At 39.1% G+C, this 25,127-nt stretch overlaps 1 protein-coding gene across 8 annotated transcripts in view; it reads right to left on the reverse strand.

Moving 5' to 3' along the window:
• Sema5a (semaphorin 5A) overlaps positions 1–25,127 on the reverse strand; it is a 469,252-nt gene that overhangs the window by 179,354 nt on the left and 264,771 nt on the right. The window lies entirely within an intron of this gene.

Consider the following 25,127-nt stretch of genomic DNA (forward strand, 5'->3'; position numbering starts at 1 on the left):
TTAAGAAAAATCTATATAAAATTATCAAAAATAAGAAAAATGTATATTTAAAAAGCTAATGTGTATGTCCAAATAAGCTAACTTTCTTTTATATATTTACATATATGTTTTCACTTGGTAGCAATGATTTAATGAATTTTGATGATAGATAATTAGGTCTCTCAATTATACATATAGAATGGTATAGTGGTAAAAATCAGATTGTACCTAGATATGATTAAGTATCAACTATAAAGCATTTAATTGCTTTTTGATTTGTTTTCTTTCTTTTTAAGAACTTCATACATATATCCAATGAAATATGATCATGCCTGACCCCATTTTCCTGTTCTAAGTCTCTCCATGTCCTATATCATACTCCTGCCAACTTCCTGTCTTGATGATGATGATGATGATGATGATGATGATGATGATGATCTGCTAAGTCCAGTTAGTGCTGACCATAAGTGTACATGTGTGGGGCCAACCACTGAAGCATTGGGAACCTACTGGTGGCCACAAACTCAAAAAAGAATGATTCCTCCTCTCTAGTAACTATCTCTTGTCAATAGCCCCTCAATGAAGGGTGGACCTTGGACATATCGACCCCGTCTATGCTGGGTTTTTAGCTACCTTGGATTTATGAAGGTCCTGTGCAGCAGTCATAGCTGGTGGGATTTCATGGCTGAGGCAGCGGTGCCTTGTCCAGAGACAGTACTTCACAGCACCCTCCCCCCATACTCTGGTTTTAACTTTTTTTTTCTGCCTCCTCTTTCACTGTATTATTACCTGAGCCTTGTGGTGGTACAGTTCATACTGAAGTCTTGCCTAGGGCTGAGCACAGATTCTCTTAGTCTCCGAGCTCTGACCAATTATGCATCTTTCTATTTCTGTTGTCTACTGCAAAATGAATCTCCTTAAACCAAGACTGAGAGGTACTCCAGTCTATGAGCATAAATACAAATATTTAGGGGGCAATTTAGGAACATGGCTGTATAACTAAATAACAATAATAGGTTCTGGCCTAGAACCTAAGACCTCCAAAATCATGGGCTTTTAACCAGAATTATAGATCCAGGCATGAAATTGCTTCCTATGGAGCAGGCCTCAAATCTAATCAGAAATCAGTTCCCTCCTAACAGTCATACCACTACCATACCAGTGGGGACACCCTGCCTGGCAAATTGGTATTGTAGCATGCAGGGTCAAGAGCATTAATGCCTTTTTTTTTTTTTTTTAAATCAGCAGCCTACATAGTACCTTCAGGCACTAGGAAAATTAACCAGCAGGGAAGAAATTCCAAGTCAGTTTGAAATGATTTCTCTGTGTCTTACAGCCAAAGCATGCAGTATCTGCAGCGGAAGAGTTTTATCATACAGTTATCGTAGGCAACTTGGGACAGTGGCCATAGCCCATTCTGTTTTGGAGACCTCTGAGTCTTTTAGAAATGATTTCTGGTTTTGCAAACTATCTAGGTCCTCAATGTTTTCAATAATTTTCTTTGTACAAAGACTTTCCAAATCTATAACTATTTTGATCAGTCTACCTTCTATGGTGTTTGGACAAATACCATTATAATCTATTAGATTTATAGTTGCAGTAATATACAATCCACATGCTCAATTGCCCAATTTTAAATGAAGCTATAAAATAGAGATCTGGCAATTCTAAATGTGGCTCTGGGAAAAAAAAACCCTCACAGTCTCAGCATTTCTAGATTTCTGATTATGGCTACTGCTAAAATCATCTTCCTGGGCCATCTCTGTCAATCCCTGAATGTCCTTTAAATAATCACGAGTCCCAGAGAAACAAACTCTTAACATGATAAGATGGTTTTGACATTGCCTTTCTATCAGTGTTAAAAAATTATTATAGTGTAACATTCCTAAGATAGAAAAGTAAATCTATGCATTTTCCGTAACAAATAGCAATGAAGACATTCCTTGAGGCCCATCTATGTTTAATATTAAAATACTCACACTATATGAAACACAAATAGAAGCCGATGCCAAGCTTATCCCATCCTTTTATCAGTTCTATGCTGAGGAAACATCACAAAACAGGCACTGTTAGCTGTTAGTGAATATAGAAGTGTGTGTGTGTGTGTGTGTGTGTGTGTGTGTGTGTGTGTGTGTGTGTGTGTGTTCCTCTCCAAACTGGAAACTACATTCAACTAATATTTACTGAGATCCTATTATGAGAAAGGATTCAGGAATTTACAAAGGCCATCTAAAGCCTCCTGCATTTTAGAAATTCTCAGCCTACTGAAGATAACAGATAAGTAATTCTAATACAACTTGAAAAGCAAAGAGATAGAGATGTCCTTTGGCATCTGAGGCAGATGGATTCCAGATTCCCCATGAATATCCAAATATGCAGATGCCAAATCCCTAGATAATAAAATAGTACCGTAGTTCCAGGCAGCCACCACATACTCTCCCTTATATTTTAAATGATCTGTAGGTGACCTGTAGTACCTATAGGGTTACAGTAATTGTTACAGTACATTGTTTAGGGATTAATGACATCAAGCCTGCACATATTCAGTATAGATGCCTTTCTAAAAAGGTGTTTTCAATACTCGGTTGAATCTATTGATGCAGATCCCACAGACATGTGGCCAGGCTGCATTGCATGAACACAGATGACTCCACAGGAAGAGATGGCTGATACCATAAGCAAACTTAGGGCAAAAGCCATCTGAGCAGGGAGGGAGGGATAGGGGATGCTGGTAGACGAAGAATGCAGATGGTTGCTGCAAATTAGCAACAGCATAGGCAAGGTCTAAGAAGCAGAAACGCATGTCAGCTTCAGAAAACACAAAACACATCTGCAATTGAAGCTGAGGCAGGATCGGATGGTGGGGGTATCGAATCTTGAATCTGGAAAATCATAAAACGGGAGTCTTACAATCTCTTACATGATGCACTGTAAAATTGTATTTTTAAAATTGTTCAAGGGTTTTAAGCAGTAATGTGATAAAAGCAGTTTTCATATATTAAGGCAATAAACACTTTGTAAGGAAGGAAAAACTGAGGTACATTGTGTACAACTCTCTGGGTCAGAAAGTACTAGAAAGAGCTATATTTCTAATAGAATAATATAGGAGATTCACAGGGAAAGCAGAGCACAGAAGAAACATAGAAACCAAGTCATAAGCCTCTGTAGTTGACGTTTCTGGAGTAAACAAGAAGCCTAGTTCAAGAAACTTTAATGAGGCAGAATCACATGCAGGCTGGGAGAGTGGTACAAGGACACACACAGGTATTGTGGGCGGCAAAGAGAGATGGCAAAGGCCTCTGTTGTTCCAGACAGAAGAGTCTGAATCCTACCTCTGAGGTGAGTTTGAAGTATTCCACACAAATAGGGTGGTGGCTCTAAAACTAGTCTATTGTTTAGAAAGAAGCCGAATACAAGGTAATGGTAAGCTATAGATTACCTTCATTTTACATGTATTTTTTGCTTGAGAACAAAGAAAAGTCTACTGATGTATGTATGGCTCTCATATTTATTTGGGTTTATGTTTTGCTCCTGTTTGGGGGAGATGGAAATGGAAGAGAAGTCAGTCACATAGCCCACAGATGGATGAAGCTGCCTTCCATGTGGCTGATCAATATACAGGGTTTATTTACATCAAGGTGCTGCCCATGTCATGGATATAAAATTAATCCAAGAATCTCTCATGAAACTCTTAGTGAGAGGGACAATTGATTTACCCTAACACATGACATTAAAATAAAAGGAATCCACCACCATCATCATCATTATTATTATTAGCTCCCTGGAGAACAGAGAACAATGTTTAACCTGGCATTTGACTATTGAATGAATCTTTTTATTAAGGATTTCTTAACCTTGCCATTCTTGCCTAGGTTTTCGTCCTCACCCTCAGATGCAGCTTCTCAGTCTCTTTTGCCTGTGACATGCCCCTGCATGTGCTCAGGACCCTTCTTCTACATTCTTGCTCTCTGGCGAGCATCACTTAGTCTGGACTATCAATTCCAACTCTGTCCTGGACATGTCCCTTAGAATGTGTCCCAAACCATCCCAATTGTTAGCCATCAAAATTGCATGTTTTCCTTCTGCGCCTTCCAACTTGTCCTCCACTAGAGCTGACTAGATAATCATCCCTCCCTCAGTTGTTAAACATACCTTACTTGTTCTTGAATCTTCTTGTTCTCACATTGCCAGTATCTACTCTACAGTAAATCCTGATGACTATAAACAAAGAAATAAACAAACTAACTCTGCCCATTCCATTATGTCATTCCTACATTTAACTACAATGATTTCCTTTCTGGTGTCTTTGTTCCAATCCTGTTCCATGAAAGCACTCTTCTAACTCATCTTTTATAGATGGAAATTAGATGAAGCTCAATGCCTTCTAGTAGCTTGCCACCATCTTAGAGATGAAATTCAGAACCCTTGGCTTCATTCACAAAGCCCGATGAGGTTCTGTCCCCATTTCTCTGTTTGATGGCATTCCTCTGACACGTTAGCACAATGAGGGAGGATTTTAAAACCCTTTAGATGCTTTCAGACCACCAAACTCTGTCCCTGTCCTGTGCCTGTGTGTTTACTGGCTCCTTCCTCCAAAGGACTCTATCCCTCACCTCTGCCTAAGCCCCTATCGTTCAGACATAAGCTCCAAAGCCACACACTGAGAGCAGGCTTTCAGCATGAGCCCCTTTAAAAGATGCCAGGGACACTGCTGGCGTTCTGGCATTGTTGGCAGCATCACTCATCAATGCTTTTCTTAATTAGTACTAATCGATTAAATGTTTGTCTGACTCTACAACTTCTCACAGAAGAGTCTTGTAATGTAATTCAATAATTTACTATTGAGCATGTAAAGTCTGCCTGCCCCAGAACACATTTTCATTAAAACCAGGCTGAAAGAATGACTGATCTGGTAGCTTGAAAGGACACGGTGAGTCGGTGAGTCTCTTTCTGAAAACTTGAAAGTGAGAGGTTCACCACATACCTCAGGAGAAGCATTGGGCTTAAGAATTCAAACTGAGTGTGAAGTCCAGGCAAATTCCCTTGCATTTCTGAGCTCACCTTGCACTTCTACAGAGCAGGAATAATGCCTGCTCTTGTTTCCTCAGGTCCTAGTGGGGTTTTCAAGGTGCAACTAGTTGTATCTATAAACTGTAGGCCAGTATGTTTCAGGAGGAATAGTCGGACCTGGAATCTTTTGTGCTCAGCAACCTGAAAAGTTCCATAAAGGGACTGGCCAATCTACTTTTTGTTTTCAATGGGCAAATGGTACATGGCCCATTATACTAGGGAAGTGGCCACACACGCATAGCTCTTCTAAAGATTGAGCTCTGCCCATCTGACAAAACAGTTCAGACTACTTATATACTGTCTTTATTAATCCTTCATTAATTTCCTCCTGAAAATGCAATATAAACATCATGGTCTTGACTGAAAATACACATCTGAACAGGCATGAGAGGGGACGTTGTGGGGATCTAAAGAACTAACTACATCTCCTCACTGCACAGGTGGCCAATGAATAACAGTGTATATAAACAAAGTTCTCACCACCCAACTGTCTTTCCTCTCTGGTGAAAGGCATCACAAGTGGTTCAGAACCCAGTTCAGGAATTAGGCAGCAATGTGGGTGTGGTTTCAGATGCTTTACTTATGACGACAATGACACGTATTCCAAGGACCTTTACACAAGGCTCAGAAACAGCTCGGAAATGTGCAAGGGAGGGGGTCCCCTAAAGAGCTCCATACCAGAAACCAAGGCCCTAGAGACAGCAAGACACTCAGCCCATGGGCAGGGTTTGCTTTTCCATCAAAGGCTGCAGATGATAACAGGGCCCAGAGGTGCTGGAAGCCAAGCAAGAAGCGGAGTCCCTGACCTGCAGCCTGTTCATCTGGACTGAGTGTGGAAAATGAACTGTGAAGGACCAAGAAGGGGTACTGGGGAGATGAGATGCCAAACAAGATGTTATGTCACTAATGGAAAATAGAAAGACTCGTATTGATTTGCAAGGAATATGAGAAGGATAAGTAACAGACATTTCCCTCCCCACTTCATATACAGCTACTCGAAAAGCTACTTTGAGGCATAACCACATTTTCACGTACATTCTTAAACTAAAAGGCTCATTGAAACAAAATTTTACTATGTAATAAAAAATTTTGGCATCTCAGATAAAAATGCATTGATCAGAATTCTGAAGCCTTGGGACTGGCTTTACATTATCTAATGAAGATGAATAGCCAATTGGGCAAGCTGTTGATAAGAGAGGCTTCTTGATCAATCATGTCTTCCATTTCAGGCTCAATAGCTAGGACACTAGCATCCTTAGGGACTTGACATTTATAAAGGACATGGGAAAAGAAATGAGGCATGGGACCCTGGGGTGACTATGGGTATGGAGAGCTGGACTAGACACTGACTAAAAGGATTAGTCCAATTTTTTTTTTCTGTTTCCCTCACTTTTTTCTCATTGGCTGCTGGATACAATGCATAGCAATGACATCAAAGGGTCTTGCTGAGGACTAAGGAGACGTTATACTTAGCATCTAGTACAGTGTCTATACAGAAGAAGCTTGCAAAGTTGTTAACTATGTAATTACTTTAATTGTTTAAGGAAAAGCCCCATTTAATCCCATTCTAATCCTTCATTTTATCTGTCTGTAACTTGGAAGCACAACTACAATGGGAGAGAGAAATGCAAAGTGCTACCGGGAATGATTTGGTTTTAATATTCACAGAAGGTCCATAGTAACAATATTTCCACACGTGTTCACTGAAAAATTATTCTTTGCTTTGAGGGAGCTTTAAAAATAAAATTCCAAATAAATGCCTGTGGGGTTCCAAATGACTTGAAAAGCTAAATCCATTCAGTCAGGAGGGGGTGGGTATACAGATGTCTGCCAACCAAAAAAAATCTGTTTGGAATATTAAATTGCTTATTGTAATATTTTGAGAAAGCTGGAATAATGCCATGCCTTAAGAATTTCTAAAAACTTTGCTACCCCGTGAAAGGAATAGAACTGAATGCTGACTTTCTACTCCACACCCAAGGTTCTTGAAGTCATTAGAAGTCTGTATTATATATAATCCCTCTCTCTCTCTCTGTCTCTCTCTGTCTCTGTCTCTGTGTCTCTGTCTCTCTCTCTGTCTCTCTCTCTCTCTCTGTATGTGTGTGTGTGTGTGTGTGTGTGTGTGTGTGTGTGTGTGTGTGTGTGTGTGCATGCACAGGTGCACATATTTGTGCATCATGAAGCCAGAGGTCAACCATGGATGTCATTCCATAGGAACCATCTTGTTATTTTTTTTTTCAAACAGTCTCTCACTAGCTTGGATGTCTTCAAATAGAAGAGGCTAGCTGACCATTAAGCTCCAGGGATGCCCCTGCTTCCATCTCCCCAGAGTGGGGACTACAAGAGCGCACCACCACTACCACGGCCAGTTTTGTGGGTGCTGGGGATGAAGCACACGTTCTCATGGTGGTGCAGAAAGTACTTTACTAACTGAACTGCTTTGCCAGCCCCTAACTTAGTCTTTACCTATGACTTGAATGAGGTCGTAGCAAGACACTAGAACAGTATTCTTTACCAAGTGTTTGCACGATCAGATCGGGTTTCCCTCACAGAATGCCCTTTGACTTTTAACCATCATCGCTGCTCTGAAACAGTAGCTTCCCTCAGACTAGCTTTTCCCTACTTCTGGTGGTGATTTCTCCATGTGTGTCCATTTGAGAAAGTGATCACAAACTGTAATGATTTATCTTTTCTCAAGCACATTCTTGCCTCATCTCAGAGGCAGGATGTCTCCCCTGCAGAGTGTGATAAGAACCCAGCTTAGTTGGTCAATCTGTTTTTGTGGTTTCTGTTCAGCTAATTTTAAAATTGGAAACTCTCAAAAGGTGGCTTTGTGCCTAGTTTCCCTTGAGGAAATATGGAATTACAATGACAGATATAAACAAGCCTAAACTGAGGACTATTTGGAAGAACCATGTTGTACAACCTGAAGAAAATAAAGCATAGCATAAGAGCCCATTACTTTCAGCTTGGTTCTGTTGTCTCCCGTTGAAGAACAGTATACATTTGCGGAGCACATTTCCATAGCCTAGAGTAATCCAAGTTGTAAGACTATCAAGAACAAGGAAGGAGGTCACAGAAGAAAGGAAGAGTCTGGGATAAGCAATAGAAATTGGCAGAGTGGAAGGAATGGGGTACAAAGGATTTGTGAAACATCAAATCTTCTCACCACCAGGGAGACCTACAGTTTGCTTCAATGATGTTCTAGGTAAATTCAAGAACTGCGTCCCAAGGTCTTATGATTTAAACAAGGCCATTTTATTTAAAAAAAAAATGAAGTCAGCATTTGTTCAAATGAAAACCCTCTGGAGTCCTCAGGTTTGCAGAGCCAGCCAGAGTGTGGCTGGGAATGTGGTTTGCCCACACTGGCACCTCCCACCATTGGCTAAGCTCGGATATACTTCGCACAGATCAAGAATGGAAACACACAAGAAGAAAGCACACATCTGAGTTTATAATTTTGTACATATATCTGAAGACAGAGAAATCTAGATATTGAATATAGCTCCTAGGTAACACACCTCACCATTCACCATTACCAAATATGTGACCTGCTGTAGAGATTTGCTGCTTTGGGCATGGAGAAGGACATACCAGGATTCATGGAATGTGGACAAGAATCATGTAATATTCCTTATTTTGAGCCCCAGAGAGGGAAGTTGAAAATTTCCTCATCTAAAATTCTTTCTAATTTAATTCTTGGAATTCTTGCTATACATGCATGCAAATATCAGGAAGAGAAAGGGGAGATATTCATATGTGAGCCAATTAACTGAGGCTGTGTCTATTATGAATGCAAATAAGCCTCCCCCACCCCTCAGCACTGAGATGTGTGCCTAGGATTAAAGCCCACTGCCAGGCTCTGCCTCAGACCTGTGAGAACCCAGGAGGAGCTCAAAGTACCCTCCTGAAGGATCTCATCCTAACACTGTCTGGTAAGGTCCACTGACTGAGTAGTTCGGCTTGTCGAAGGGACAAAGTCCAGCTGATTTTATCCACTAGTAGAGAGTTTTGTTTCTGAATAGCTCATGGGATTTCTCCAAACAAATGAATTACATCTTCCACTGGATACGAAGGCCAGCTCACAGCACTTCCTCTAAAGCTCCTGGTTGTTTCCTGTGTTTTCAGGCATGAGTGGCATGTGTCCTTGCAGGGTCTGTAGCCTTTTCCTACTCCAGGACTCCAGTCAGTGTGACTCATAAAATGTTGTCCATCTTACTGGTACAGGATTGGGTGTCAACACTCATCCATCCAGGGGACCTTCCGCAGGTGGACCATCCCCAGAAGATGACTGGAGGATCAAGATCAAGGGAGCTGTCTGCTTGGTTTCTCCTCAGGTCACCACGAGGCCATTGTCTACCTACCTTGCATGTCTAGAATCCAAACACAAGTGAGATTTGCCTGGTGATAATGTAAAGCACTTGGCTATAGTGCCTGTGTTCATGTTGAGGCCTGGCATCTGAGAAATGCTGGGAGGGGAAGGGCAGATTTTTGTGGAGGAAGATTAAAGAGAAATTACTAAGTTTTAACATTCTTTGCTCCACTGTGCCCCTCCTTCCAAACCACTCCCACATCTCCTACCACCATAGAACATCCACTCAGTGCACATTTCCCAATCTATGAACAAAAGGCATCAGTGCTCAGTGCCACCCTGAGAGAGCTCTACATACTGGTGGCTCATATTTGCCCTGGGGGCATCTTAGGATAGTGGGGATCTCTATGTGGGATATAAATGTAGGCTGATGGTGCCAAAGGAGAGAAGGCCTGTCTGGAATTCTATGTTTGCTTTGCTGTTTCAAATAACAGTGAATGCTAGATGATGAGGACTCATTTCAAAGCACATGGGTTTCTCTCCTTTCTAAGTATCCTATAAGTAGAATGTCTGTGCGCACCTCAATCTTGAAGTCCTATTAATCAAGAGAACTCACAGAGACATGATTCAGGAGAGAGCTATGTTATCTGTAACACTTTCTAGAGAGCTATGGCTCCACAGATTTTAAATATCTCTATCACTATAATGATGTATGCTTGGTTGAATAAAGCATCATTGTTTAGTGTAAAATTATATTAAAATAGACATGTTTATCAGGTAGATTAGGATAGTACAAGAAAAGAATGTTTTATTTTTTAACCAACCCCTTCCTTGAGAAAAAGAATATAAGATGCTCAAGAGATATGAAATTATGACTAGTCTCTCTCAATGGAGAGGGGTTGGCACAGTTCAACTATTTTTACTAGTTTAATGAGGATATATCTCACCACTTCATCTCCAGCATTACAGAACAAATTCATCAAAAATTCATCTAGACCAAAGGAGTTTTAATGTGCAGAACTTGTGAGACCCTGCCTGTGAGCACAAGGAGGGCTGAGAGCCGCCAGGAAGCCCCGACTGCAGCACAGAGGAAAGGAGAGAGACTTTAATTATTGCTCTTAATTTAACCTCCAGACAATCCCTTAAAAATCCCAATTACAGACTAGGAAGCTGAGATTCAGTGAGTGCTTACGCTTCACTGAACTTACGCAATGCCGAGCTGGCACATGGCCAAATTCAGGGAAGTCTCAAGGTTATTGGCTCAAGCTCCAGGGTCATTATGCAGCACTCTGTCTCTACACCACCAAGATGGAGGCTTTCGCATGATTTTAATATTCACAACATATTAGAGCCTTCACTTTTATAAAAATTAAGGATTTGAAGCTTATCCAGGAGAATGTATGTTCAAGGCTTGCCTGGGCTTAGGTGAGAACAAAGTCCTCTGGGCAACTTAGTCGAGGCCTTGTTTCAAAATGCACCAACTGTTTATCCAATACCAAATGGTCAGGCCTGAAAACATATATACAAGTAACATTTTGCAGACTCCATGTGTTGTACTTACTTATATATGAATATATGTATATGTATAATGTATAAAACAACAATTAATAAAAAGGAGCCATAAAGTTGAAAAAGAGGAAGGATGGGTATATGGGAGGGTTTTGAGGGAGTAGGAAAATGATGTAATTATATTATAATCTGAAAAATTATGATCAAGTGATGTAGAGGAGAAGGTGATTCTTAGTAGGACTTAGTAGGAGCCAACTCTTCTATTGGCTTTTGGGACCCTACTCCTCATACTGGGTTACCTTGAACAGCCTTAATACATGGAGAGGTGCTTAGTTTTACTGCAACTTGATATGCCATGTTTTGTTGATACTCATGCCCTTTCCTAAACAGAAATAGAGGAGGAATGGATTGGGGGTGGGAACAGGGGGTGGGGTGGGAGGAAGGACTGGGTGGAGAAGAGGGAGGGGAAACTGTGGCCAGGATGTAAATAAATAAATAAATAAATAAATAAATAAATAAATAAATAATAAATAAATAATAAATAATTTACTTTTAAAAATCCCAGTTATTTGAAAACATCAGTTCATCATTTCTTTCCATCCTCAGCCAACCTGATATAAGCAAGCTCTTCCTTACAGAACTAGTATTCATCACTCATATCTTTCGCTCATGATTTCTGTTCCTGTGCCTTGGAGATATGGATGAATTCTTTACCCACATCCATATTTGTATCCTCTGCTTATCTATGTGTCCTCAAATCATCTTCTCTCCCTCCAAGTGCACTCAGGATACTCCTTGAGTTTCCCATACCACAGCACTCCTTCCTCCACCTGTCCTGCCTCCTTCATTCTGATTAGCTACACTTCAAGTACAGAGGCCAAAAAGACAGTAATACAAGCAATGTCATGCCATCTGTGATATGTTTCAGGGTAGCTTAGGACCAAGGGTGGACATGTAAATAGATGAGGGCTGATTTGCAAAGTAGGATATTGATGAGCTTTTTTGTTGGCTGCTAAATATGTACAGTTTCAATATAGATACCATTCATTTTACCCCTGTGTATATTTCTTAAAATAAGTATTTTTTTAATGTATCATTCAAAAACACGAATAACCCTTCAGATCTGATAGGTTCTAATACAGAATGCTAACATAGCTTAATCAATATTATAATATTACATGCTATTTAATAAACAATATGATAAACTCTTTTCAAGTAACTTAAGACTATTGATTAGTTTTTTAGACATGCATGCTATTTGCTATTCTCTACTCTTGATGAATACAGTGAGTTTTTACCATGTTGTGCTGTTGGTGATAGATTTCACACCAACTATATTATGATTTGCCCTCGCAAATCTATTGGCAGATTTTATCTGTTAGGACTTGATAGATACTAAAGTTGTCAATCAAAAGGGATAATACATAAATACTTCTAGCATATTGGTAAAAATAAACTGAGATAGGCTGATGTTAGAGACCTAGAGAAAAATTTATCAGGTATTTTTTGTATGTATAAGACGTCGATGGTGAGCTGCTTCTGTATGGAAAATGTTTGGACAGACAGAGATAAGCCTATCCATTCACTGAAGAAAAATTAGAGAAAATGCAGTCCTGAGACTCTTGGACAATGAAATATAAAACTTGTGTTTTATCATTTTTATTATGCAATGAAGTCTAGACTCTGTCAGTAAATGGTAATATGACAGTATCATATTGGAATGTGAAAGGAACTTAATTACATTGGGAGTAAAAATGTCATCATAATAAATATCATTGTCCCCAGCAGTTAGAGTCAACAGAAAAGTAAGACATATTGAATACAGAAGTGAGAGAAAGATAATTGGCTATTAATAAGGAATTTATTTTCCTTCAACTACCCTGAATTTCATTTAGATCACACTTCACAAATAATCACCTCTAACACTTCAAGGGATTACAGCAATTTATCACAGATTTTTAAATGCTACTTAGTATAGATAATTAATCAGGAACAACAGATTGATTTGTAACCATTTAATAAGTTAAAGATAAATTTTGTTTGTGTTTTAAGCATCACGATTAATTTTTCAAAAAGGTATATTTCAATTCGTTTAAAAAATGATGGCGACTTCATGGTAAAGGAGTGAATACAATGTGTATTTAAATCAGGAACTATCTTTGTGGACGTTACATAAAAACATTGTTTTTACTCCCAGTTGCAAGAACTTCACACTAAAGGGAAAGATGGAAATTCGGCTAAAATTAGAGAGGAGGCTATGCAGAACGAAGTGTGAGATAGAGTCTGAGCACCTCACCCGCAGCACATCAGTTTACCAGCAGGCTCTGCCCCCTCCCCTGGAGGCACACATATATGTTGGTGCTTAAGGACAGAGGAGACACATAGGTAGATAATACAGGGGAAAATGACAAATGGTTTCAGTAGGGATTGTTTCCAGGATCCCTTGGATCTTGAAAAATCAGGATACTCAGGGTCCTTATATAGAATCATATAGCGTTTGCACAACACACACACACACACACACACACACACACACACACACACACACACACACACACTGTATTTTAATCTGTCCTCATTTCCTGTAATTCCTATAATGTACTTGCCGTGTAAATGGTTGTCATAGTTTCTTGTTATGGACAAAAGAGAAGAGAAAGTTCCATACATATTCAGCAAAGTTCTGGGATTTTTTTTTTTTCATTCTTGAGAATTTTTCAGTCTGAGGTTGGCTGAATCAACAGATGTAGAATTTGAAAATATAGAAAAGACCAATTGTGCTGTTTCTTTTTTTCTTTCTTTCTTTCTTTCTTTCTTTCTTTCTTTCTTTCTTTCTTTCTTTCTTTCTTTCTTTCTTTTGTACACATGGAAACAATGAAAACTGCATACTGAGGAAAAAAACCCTACTGTGTTAGAGGTGTGACTTGTGTCTGACTCAACAGGTAGACATTGAGAAAGCTGTGTGATTCATAGACAGAAGAATGGTATCTACATTCTGGTTTTGCTTTTATTAGCTACACAAACTTGAGCAAGTTTTCTAACATGAATTTGTTTGCTCCCCTGAAAACATGGTGAAAGTATCAAAGAGTGTAAGGACCTTGAAACAATAACATGAAAATGGAGCAGAAGTATTCTCAGAATAATTTCCCCAAAATGGTAACAATATAGGGATAGATTTGTCTGATAATAATCTCTAGATTTCTTTAGATCTATTTTCTATATGCTGGATGTCTGTAGATATTAGAACATGTTAAGTCTACATCAACATAACATAAGGATTAGATCTGAGGTTCATTTCTAATGTAGGGAACCAATCCCATTAATAACATATGGCACTGAGCTCCAGTCACATTCTCATAACTTTAGCGAGGTGTCAGAAGAGAACTCCGGCACTGCAGCTGGCTTGCACAGCTGGCCCTGAGCTGGTATTAGAGCTGGCACTTACAGCCTAGTCTGTCTAACTGCAGCTTAGATGGTTTTCCTTCTACAACATGAAATTTCAATACCTTCTAGGAAAAGATGCCTATGTGGCTATATCTCAGTGGAAGTCCTGGGAATGGGTTATACCTGGCAGACACTGCTCCAATTTTACTACTAGAGGCACAAAGCATGACTCTGTGACCATACAGGACATTTGGAAGCTTGAGCCTGTTTCCTCCACCATCATACAACTCTTGGTTCATGTCTTTCACCTATAAAAATCAGTCGTTGAATGTGATCCCAGGCTAAGGTGTTAGAGTTCCTAGAGAATCATTAAACTGTGGCATGGACTCTGAAGGCTTGAATGCCTCGACACATATCAATCTACATGAAAGAGAAAATTTCAGAGAAAGATGCCCCCAAACGTGAGCAGAACAAGTCCCTAGACTCTTGGCACTGAGGGCTTAGAAATGCAGGCTAGGTAGAAACACAGCACTCATTTCAGCGCTCATTCCCCGGTCCCTTCAAAGTCAACTGGAGGTGCTTGTGATTGGGAGCTCATGAACAGCCCCTGATACTCTTGACCTCTTGAGAGAAGTTTCTCCTGGACAAGGCTATAAAGTGTTGTTTAATTGAAACTTCTTGTTAGAAGGGGGAAAAATGACAGACAAAGTAGGAGGCAAAATGAAAACAAAATTGAGTGGGTTGACTTTGCACTATGACCCCTGCTGCAAATGCATTACCTATTTATAGACTGCCCCACTAAGAAGGGTCTGAAATTTATAAATTGTCATTGAGGGCTTTGTATAAACTGTTTTCTCCTTCCAGATAAAGAGATGTCTTTGGTTTTACTTCTTGGCTTGCAATGTCTGAAATATTAACTTCTCTCCCTGGAAAGGGGTGGTGGAACCCTGATACAGCCTGGTATGTGCCAGAGGGACAGGATTTTGAAACTGTTTATTTTAACATGCACCTTTTCACAGAGTATTTCCACATTAGGAATAAGGAGTGAAGCACACACACATCCAAAGCCAATCTTAGTTTATGCACTTTGTATGCCGACACATCTCAAGTTTTGTATTGCCGGGATGGGTCTTTATGTTACACCTGTTGTCACAGGTGTTTCCCTACTTGATGTTGTCAGGTACGTTGTTGATGGACATATCAAGCACTACCTACTACATCACACCAGCTCTTTATAGATTCTGACTAGACATACACACATTTCTTGTGGTTGTCACTTGTGATAGATGAATTATGGAAAATTCTAAGAGGAAGAGACTCTTAGGACCACCAGTCACCATCTTTCCTCCTGTTTAGAAAATCAATTGCACTTCCACATGGTCTAGGCAGGTCACAGAGCCATGTTCAAAGCGGAAGCACACTCAGCCTGAGGCTCTCTTCCTGGAAGGCATCTCTGCCCTCATCATCAACAGTGTCTGTGTAGAAGATGCAAAGCCTTATCTACTGGACTAGCCTCAAATGGAAATATAAATTCTTGACTAACCAGAAATGGAAATATAAACATGTCATTCAAAGTCTAATCACCAATTTGAAAAATATGAAGTGCCTAAGACTCCAGTTACTGTGGTGGGCTTGCAAACCAGATACCTCTAAAATAAACAGAAATTAGAATAGAAAAAGCAAAATAGGATTTTTATGTAGGAAATACACAAATTAATTCAGTTTGCTAAGATGAGGTGTTACCCAACAGAGCAACACCCATCCTTCCTCCCCAGACTTGGATGCCATTGATCTGATTGCTGAGAAACATAATTTTAAAAATAAACCATCCATCTGTGAGATATTAACATTTATAAAATGTGATTTCCTTATTACTCTCACTCAATTCTTCATGAACAGTATTAGTTGTGAACTAAAAGCTTCTAGGCACCACGAAAACAACTTTAAAAGTCCTGTTCTAGCTGTGTAAATATCCCATGGGGCATGTGTCTTTATCATATCTGTTTTCATAGAAGCGCAACTAAATTTATTAATACAACATAATTAAGAAGAGTTATCAAAAATTAATTTCTAATATTCAATGCTCCAAGTAGGATTAAAAATACATAAAACACAGAATAATAATTGTACTTTCATAATGTATCATTATTATCATTAGGATAAAATTTCCATTTCTTTCCCTCTAGCACAGACTTTATCTGTACTAAAAATAAGAAGTACCTCTACTTCATTCAAACATTTAATTCAACCCAGCTGACAGCTCCAATTCAAAATCTGTTTTCTCTATAGTAAAATTAGGTTTATACTGGTAGTCCCAAGGGTAGGTAAATGATCTGTCTCTCCCTAAGAAGATATTTGCCAATGTTCTCAGTTTTTGTTGTCACAGCTCAAAGGAAGGATGGGTACCACTGATACCTAGTGGGTCAAGGATGGGGAATCCTACTAACAGCATGTAGTGTTAGGAAGAAACTCTACAACAGAGAATCAATCAGCCTCCAATGTGAAACTGTGCCACTTTGAGTCTGAAAATTATGCTGGCTCATTAGGTGGGTCCAATGCTATACACATACTTCTTTGCAGCATGGAAGTTTGTCTCTTCAAGGTCAAAGGACTACCTGCTACTACACTTCTCAAGATTGACATAGGTAGAACAAACCTACCCAGGAGAATCAACTCTGATTACCACAGTAATGATATCAAGCCATATTCATTGGTTCTGCTCACACTCAAAGAAAAGAACTCTAGAGAGCTTATCCAACAAGGACTAAATCCTGGACAAAGCCAGATTTCTGCACACCACAATCTTTGGCTGGGCACCAAGATACCTTGCTAGCTGGGACCTGTCTAATTATCTTTAATCAATTCCTTCAACTCATGAAAGTTAGTGAGTTATATGTACTGACACAGACATGCTCTGTGTTAGGCAGAACATATCCAAATAAATGCATATCCTCTCAACCCAGTGACCATTCCTCAGTTACTCTTCAGCAGCCTCTTAAGTTTTTAAGAGTAATTAAACATTATCTCATGGTTACAGTAAGTAGCACAGAACCCAGGGGTCATGTGACTGATTATTACAAACAGCACTGCACATAAATTATGATGGTACACACATGCATATAATATATATGTATATATATACATATATACAGTAATATAGTGGTTTCATTTTTATGAAATTTATTCTCCTGACTGAATACTCAGACTCAAATGAAATACATTGCAATTAATACAGCAGTAATTTTCAGTTGACTTTAAAACAGTAGCTAAAAACGAATTCTGAAAGAAACTAATCATGACAAGGAGTAAGCAAAGTGCCTTCATTTTCATAATGTAAACTCAAACCCAGATTGGCTAGCTTCAAAAGTCTCAATATAGACACATCCTGAATGAATTATGTTTAAAAAAAGCTACCATTTTCAAGTGAACAAGGAGCCCGTGAAAATGGAACTAGGAGACTATAATTACTCCCATTCCTTTTTTAAAAGTAATGATGACTCCGATTTAAAAATCTACCCTATTTATCAATTATTTCTGACAATCATCAGTGGTTGAATTTTTCTCCTATGCTTTAAAATTCGGGAACTCTTTCTTTGGGTAAAACTTTGAGACAATAAAAACACAAAGGGTCTAATCGCGGAGCAGGGCCAAAACAAAGTTCTCCTATAGAAAACTAGGAACAGCTTTCTTTTGTTTTCCTAGTCTTAGCTACTTGTACAAAAAGGATAAACTTAAATGAATGGCTGTCCCCATGTCAGTCCCACACATTGCTTCAATTCCTGTTCTATTCTAGGAATGGGGGAGGGAAGGTCACTGTCATAGCCATGTCCTTCCATCAGGAAGCAGGACCCTGGCACGGGAAAGGGCATTCTCTTGCAGCCAGATAAACTCTGTCAGTCTAGGCATAGTGCCCATCAGGACACTCACTCTCACATCCTTCTATTCCAATAATAACACCAAAGCAAACGGAGGAGGAAGAAATGTCTGCAGCTGTGTGCTAAATTCTTCATGCCCCCAACACAATTCAAGATGCCTCTCTGTAATTAGAAGTATTTAGACATGATTCCATAGTCTCCTTTTCCTTCCAACTACTCTCTAGGATGCCTTCTAATGCAAAAGGCATTTTGTATTGTGTTTTTGTTTGAAAATATCCCTGCCCACAAAAAAAAAAAAAGAAAAAAACAACCCTGCACTTTTCAAGGCAAGTGACCCATCTCCAGGGTGTATGTTAGCATTCTGCAAACCACAGGGACCTCAGGCTCCTTGCTGGGCTGTGAACCAACATACACCATCCTCTGTGAATTCCCTTGACAGACTTGAAGTACCTGGAGTTCTTCCTCCCCAAAGAGGCACACTATTAACAAGAGAGTCTAGTCTCTCAACACACTAGCATGAAAATTAAACACAGCCTCATTAAAGCCAGGCACGAGATTCAAAACACCTAGACTAGGAGCTTCAACTTGCCAAACGGAAGCAGTGTTTGGCATGTTCCCATAACAGCTGTTTCCAGACACCTGGTCAGTGTATCTGCCCTTCACTCCATTAGGGAATGGATCATGGTACCTTTGGGGGATTCTGGAATGTACATCTGAAGACCACCAAGATGGGCAGGGAAGCTTCTCAACCAGCATAGAGTGTCTGGGACTTCATAAAGAATCTCGACCCAACTGGTTTTACAGACAACAGGAAAAGCGATGATAAAAATGCACAGATGTGGCCAGGAAAACTGGGGCCAGAGGTACAAGCTTTGAGAGCGGCCGACACCAGGCCACCATTTGATGTCACTTACTTTTTGTATAATGCTTGCAAGAACACTAGAGGTCTGTCCCACCTCCTTGACCACGATAAACGTAAAGGAAAGGTGCTGACACCCAGCTGGAACATCATATGAAAGACACGCGTGAGGAGTGCCTATGGAACCAAACCTGACAACGTGCTGTGCACATCAGGTAGGTGAGTGCCTTGTGCCTTTCTACATTCACCCCGCACAATGAGGAAGATGATGTGTTAGCCCTGCTGGCTCACATTTCGGAGGACAAGAATCAGTTACCAAATCCTTGTCCTCTCCTCTACCTGCTCTTCATACAAAGACACAGGCAAAAGTTCACACATACACATACACTCCCACACTGACACACACATCGACATATATGCACACACAGAGACATACATGCACTCATATACACACGCTCACAGATACACACACATACACATACATACACATGTACACACATACACACTCATACACATACATATACACACATGCACACACTCACAATACATATACACACATGTGCACACACAATTACACATACCATATACATGCACACAGTCACAGATACACATACAGAAACATGCACACACAGTCACACACAAACTCACAATGCACACATACACATTCGAACAAACACTCATGCATATATATGTACATACACTTGCACATACACATGTACATACATTTGCACATACACATGCATACATATGCACATACAGACATACACTCATACATTCACACATACATACACTCACACACACACTCATACATACACACATGCATACACATGCACACACATACACTCACACACATGCTGAATGACCATAGACATCCATTTCTCTACTAGCTTAAGCATGAGTGTGATTTACAAGATGCTATGTAGTAACACTTGCTAGTTAAGGTTAATTAAGGATGTCTTAAGTATTAATTGCATCCAATCTTATTTTAATATACAACATACTATTTAATTCAGTTTAATTCACAAAATAGTATTTAATTCAATCACAATAGACATTTCAAGTCTTCTTATACATTATATACATATCATGTATAATTCATTCAATATAATATTTATCTGTTGGAATATTTTAGTGAAATATAGTTTTTACTAACTATGATTTAAGCAATTTAAATGCTAGAGGATTTATAATTTTATCTATTATGCAGATTTATAATTTATACATCTTTAGAGAGAAATTCCAGTTTCCTTATGTTTTCTTACCTCTCCTCTAGGAATTGGCAGAGCTTAGCCAGGAGAAAAAAACCTGGCCACCAGCTATTATAAAGTGTAGTTTGGAACTCAGCCTCCCCCACTCAGTTACACATTGGCTGTGTGGGTGGTTTTGCACCATTATAGTTTAGTTCATCTGAGATCATGCCACTGTCAAACACTCAACATACACTACCTCTTTCTTTATGTATTGAGTTTGCCCACCCCATTTTAGTTAAATATAGTAAACTGCTTTGAAAAATAATTTTTTCTCAAACTCTAAATAAAAAATGATGCTATCATGTTAAAAAATAAAGCTATATTATTTCTAAATGCCTTTTTCTTTTCCTCTTCAAAAACATTGATGGAAAAGATAATTAGCAAAAGCTATGAGACAAATTTAAAAGAAGCACATAGCATGTATACCATCTGAAAACACTTTCAAAAACCTAGAGGAGATTAGAATATATTTATAGAATACTTCATTAATCCTGGGGCCTAAGAGCAATGGGAGACACCAAGCTCACGGGGTAACTTGAAGATGGTCTAACTAGACGGCATACACAAGGATACAGATGGGGAAAAGGAAAGATAAGGACCTCCAGGAGCGCAGGCAGGCATTTGGAGGAGTCTGGTGTCTTAGACAGGGCCAGGCAGAGAGCCATCTAGGCCTGAACCCAGAGAAGCTGACCTGTTGGCAACCACCGCAAACCTGAGGGCCTTCTGTGGGGTTGGCTGAGAGGGATCCTACCTCCAAGGAGGCCACAGAACTCTGAGCCTTTCTCTATTGGTCCTATCCAGAAACCTGGGGCAGGAACAGGGCAGTGGCCAGAAGCTGAGAAGGGGGAAAGGACAAGAGAAGAGGGGACACCAGGGTGAAGGGACAGGAAAAAGTAAGTGTGAAACTGTACCGGAGGTTTTATAGCTGCAAGCAAGTGCAGTTTTGTGAATGAAGTTCATTTTCTACAATTAGGGCAGGGGTAAGAAGGATTCTTCTTAAATATTTAAACAGAAACAAATTTAGCAAAAGGCTGTCGCAGGATGAATAGGCTGGATGCAGAGGCAGGCGTGATGCAATGGACCCTGCAGTAGCTAATGCAGCTGTTTAATTTCACTGAAACTGAGCTGAAGTGAGGAAACAAGATAAATGCAAACCACTCAAGCTTTTCAATCCCATTCTCCAAACAAAGGCCAATTCTCTTTCTCTTTTTTCTTCCTGCAAATGACATATATTTGTGCTGTAAAGTGATTCTTAGCCAAGTGACATTTTCTTCAATTGTAAAAGCTCCCAGGGGGACAGGTTGATGGTGGTCATAACACATCTTTTTATGAGGCCTGATGTACAGATATTTCCCAGACTCCATGCTTCACTGCCCTTCATACTTGACATTTGCTTTCAATCAACCTATATATCCTTATCAACATAGTACATGTTCCTGTAATTATGCAGTTAAGCATACAGTTGTTCAGGAACACACACAACTGGGCAAGTGCATGTGCATAACCTAGTCACAATGCATCTGGTGTTAAAAGAAAGCTATGAAGATAAAATGGAAGATATTACAACATAAATGCCACTTTAAATTCTAATAACCAAAAGCTTTTTAGAAAATTTCACTTAATAGCATAATGTGATGACACAGTCACTTAAAATTATGTTGAGTAATTTTGAGTTTACAATCAGTTTGAGTTTAGTTTAAAAAGCAATTACAAGTAGATACCACAAACAGACAAGCAGATGTAATTCCATTGTTGGCAGTTTGCCTAAATTACAATAAACTATTCTTCCTGTGTTATTTACAAATATATAATTCTTCTTCTCTAAAAATGCCTAACATACCCCAATCCTCAGTGACATCAAAATCATTACTTCAAAAATTTATCTGATGTTTATAAAAAAAGAGTTTAAAATACCTTCCATTTAAGCTTTAATAACACAGGTTAAAGCGTATATGAAATATTTGATACAATAATTTCATAAATTTCTGAATGTGCTTTACACGATTGTTATTATCACAGCACCTGCCATTTTCAACAATGGATTCATTAAGTCCTGAAACCATAGAAGTCTGTGATTCTTCCTCTACCTTGCTGTGCCCAGCTGCCCAGAGCCACAATGGTAGTTAAGTGACGTCAAGTGTTAAAATGATAATATAGTGCGTGAGCCCCATCTCTCATTATCAAATGTCAGTCTCCCACATTTACTCATCCATTGTACAAGTTCAAGTCATTCCCCACCCTTTCCTGACAGTGTTATCAGGGGACTCCAAACTCAGCAGCTGCCAGTATGAACCTGATAGATGGAATTCACAAATGTAACAGGTGTTCTGAGGACAAAAACTTACAGAAATCATTGTTATTCTAAAGAAACAGATTCAAAGAGCTTAAGAATTAATAAGCTGTCCAAAACCATGTGCCCATTAAGTGAAGGAAAAGAGAACAGAGAGAAAAAACTGTGCTTCTCTCTCTCTCTCTCTCTCTCTCTCTCTCTCTCTCTCTCTCTCTCTCTCTCTGTGTGTGTGTGTGTGTGTGTGTGTGTGTGTGTGTGTGTGTAGCACACCCAGTGCACCAGTGGAGGTCAGACAATAACCTTGTGTGTCAGTCCTTGCCTTCCATTTTATGGAAGACAGGTTCTCTTCTTGTATCCCAGACTAGCTGCCCTCCAAGCTTGCAGGAATACTCAGATCTCTGCTTCCTACCTTGCCTTGGAGTGCTGGTATTAAAAACTCAATACCATGTATACGTTTATGTGTTTCTGGCATTCCGAACACAGATCCTCATGCTTGTACGGCAAGTTCCTTACCCACTGAGCAACCTCTCCAGTCCCCCATGCTTTCTTTCACTTTTATCGCTGCCTGTTATTAGTAAAAAAATTATAGATGGAGTGCCAGATGAATTAAAGTTGCTTCATCTCCATAAACCAAAGGGAATTTACAGCAAAATTAACTGCAGCAGAATTCTAGACAGGAAATCTGTTTTCATGGTGATTTATTAACAAAAGTTGGTGTGGAAAATCATATTTGTTTGAAAATTTACACTCAATTCCTTAGCAATGCAAAGAGCAATCCTTTGTGTGAATTGTACGGACACCTGAAAACAAAATGTAACTGGTGCTGGTGTAAATCAGTGGCTCTCAAACAGAGGCAATTTCATCCCCAGGAACATATGGGCATTTCTAGAGGCATCTTTATCAAGGTAAGTGTATTGAGGAGTTACAGGTACCTTCTGGGTAAAAGCCAGAGATGCTGATAAATATCCCATAATTCATAGGCATTCCGCCATAGCCAGGAAACTTCAAACCAAGAATGCTCAAAAGGTCCAGGCTTAGGGAATAATTCCGCTACAGACACCCTGTCCCACCAAGGCCCGCCCTGACTATGACCATAGGCTGTTCTCGAGATCCTCCAGCACTATTTCATGCTACTATTTCATGAAGTTAATCACAGAGAGCCCCTCGACAGCACTGCCACTATCATGGTTAATGTTGAACCTCCTAAATCTTGTGCATTAGGAACAGGAGTGCCTAGAGAGACCTTGAAGTGTCTTGCTGTCTTAGAAGAATGCAGTCTATTTGCCAAAACAATTTACCTTATAATTTCTAAATTCTGGAAGACTGGAAATGAACAACTTAAAGAGATTCAGGAAACCACTTGTTTTTGAAGAAACACCTTTTACTTTAAAAGTAGCCATTTATCCTACCTCCTCACATAGGGCCAGGAGAAAAACAAATGTTCTCTCATTTTAAATCGCAAGAGAGAATTGCCGCAGGAGAAACATAGATGTGAACTTTAGAATGTGGATTTGTCAAGATTCTAGTTTCACAGTGACTGGGTAGGTAATCGGTAATTGCTACTTTTAGCAACAGTATGAATCTAATTTGTGTTTTGAAATTCAAATTCTACATGATTCTTGATCTCAGTTGGCCACAGTGTATATAAGTATATTTTTGCTTGCCTGTCTCTTGGCATTATTTGATTATATAACATCTTTTGTTATTTTCCTTTTTCATTTTAATAATTAAGACTAATTTAAGTCTGCTGCATGCACATTAACTGCAGCTCATATTGCATTTTAATCCATAAGATTAAAAGAGGTTAACCTAGTTTTATTGGACAGTATCTCCTGGGATCACATTATATGTATTCAGTAGATTTGAATGGGAAGCAATTTTTTAAAATTCAAATACCATCCCATGTTTTCTATGATTCTAAGTAGAGCCAGCAGAAAAGATAATAGTCTCCATTTGCTAAATAACAATCTATATCAACCAGTGAAACACATGATTACTGACCCCTACTAAAGGGAAGTTTAATGAGAAGATCATTGGTTAAGTATTTAAACTTAAAAATATGAACATGCTATTTTTAAAGGGGTTATTACTGGGTCAAGAAAACAGAAAAGTAACCGTACAAAGAAATGGAGTTCATAAATACCAAATATTTCCCAACATTATAAAAATACTAGCAAATAAAATACAGTCAATTTCTAATTTCTTTGGTTATATACAGGCTATGAACATCTTTGGGACTGTCCAATTGATCCTCAAACATATTATCTATAATATATAGCCATCTGCATCAAACAGATGAAGTATCAACTGGTAAAGTATCAGTTCCTTGAAACCACTTAGGTGTGACATATTTATACAGAGTCCTGCCGACATTAGGCTGAGTGTATGTGTGACAAAGCTCTCAGTATTATGTTCTGAGTTTCTATAGAAGTGGGAAATTCTTTGTGTTCTATTAAAAATGTTCTTTCTACAAATGTTGCTTTTCAAAAATTAAAGTATGGAAATTCTCAAAAAATAAAAAGAAAAAAATCGATTAACCAAAAGTGAGTCCTTTACACAGAAACTCTGCTTTCATGTTGGACTGTCATCTCAACAAATTGTG

This window comes from Peromyscus californicus, unplaced genomic scaffold (genome assembly GCF_007827085.1).
Source record: "Peromyscus californicus insignis strain IS unplaced genomic scaffold, ASM782708v3 Scaffold_18__1_contigs__length_77618521, whole genome shotgun sequence".
Classification (NCBI taxonomy): domain Eukaryota; kingdom Metazoa; phylum Chordata; class Mammalia; order Rodentia; family Cricetidae; genus Peromyscus; species Peromyscus californicus.